Here is a 1,280-nt window from a genome sequence, read left to right as displayed (position 1 = left end):
AAAAATAAATAAAATAATCTTTACAGCTTTCACACTCAAAAAAAAATAAAGTGCTTTTGTTCAACACATTTTTTTTTTGAAAAATTTTATGTAGCTAAATAATTCTTTTCCTTTATGGCTGATAACTTGTATACATTGCAGGAAGAGCCTGCACAGTTTCAAGATTATAGCAATGCCGAAACCGGTTTGGCTCAGTGAATAGAGTGTCGGCCTGCAGACTGAAAGGTCCCAGGTTCGATTCCGGTCAAGGGCATGTATCTGGGTTGCAGGCACATCCCAGTAGGAGATGTGCAGGAGGCAGCTGATCGATGTTTCTAACTCTCTATCTCTCTCCCTTCCTCTCTGTAAAAAATCAATAAAATATATATTTTTTAAAAAGATTATAACAATATACTCCTATATTTTCTTCTACCGATTTTATCATATATATTATATATAGGTAGAAATGCTCTTTAGTGCATGCACAAGATTTGGATGTAGAAAAACTTTAAAAAATATATTTTTATTGATTTCAGAGAGGAAGGGAGAGAGAGAGCTAGAAACATCAATGATAAGAGATGATCATTGATCAGCTGCCTCCCGCATGCCCCACACTGGGATCAAGCCCACAACCGGGCATGTGCCCTGACTGGGAATCAAACCATGACCTCCTGGTTCCTGGGTCGACGCTCAACCACTGAGCCATGCCGGCTGGACTGGATGTAGAAAACTTTAATGCATCAGGACTTTATTTTTGTGCATGGTGTGAGGTAGGGATCTAGTTTCATTTTTGCTAAATTATTGCCCAAAGGCCACACTGCAGTATTATTATTGAAGAGCCCATCTTCCTCTGTCATTTGGAAACAGAATCAATGCACAGCTTCTGGTCTTCACTGAGCCCCCGCCTCACCCTGCACCAACACGGGACTCCTTGAGTTTCTTGAGTTTGGAAATATGTGAGTACCTTCCTCTTTATTACTCTGTTTCTCATATACTTCCCTTTCAGGTGAACTTTACAATCAGCGGGTCAAGCTGCATTTTTTTTAACAGCTAAACTTGCACTGGTTGTGTGGATTCGTGTATGGAGCATACATTTCTTGGCCATGTCAGCCCTTCTCTTTCTGGAAAGTGGACTCTTCTCTCCATGTCCTCTAGTTTTCCTTCTTAGGAATCCTGCACTTTCCTTATCAGGTTTAATCCTGGATATTTTACAAGCTTTAGGGGGACTGCAAATGGGATCTTTGCTCTCATTGTCATTTTCTGTGGTTAGAGCTGCTTTGGAGGAAACTCGGTTTGTCTGA

The sequence above is a fragment of the Myotis davidii genome, unplaced genomic scaffold (genome assembly GCF_000327345.1).
Source record: "Myotis davidii unplaced genomic scaffold, ASM32734v1 scaffold562, whole genome shotgun sequence".
NCBI classification, from domain to species: Eukaryota; Metazoa; Chordata; class Mammalia; order Chiroptera; family Vespertilionidae; genus Myotis; species Myotis davidii.
This window is presented reverse-complemented; position numbering follows the sequence as displayed.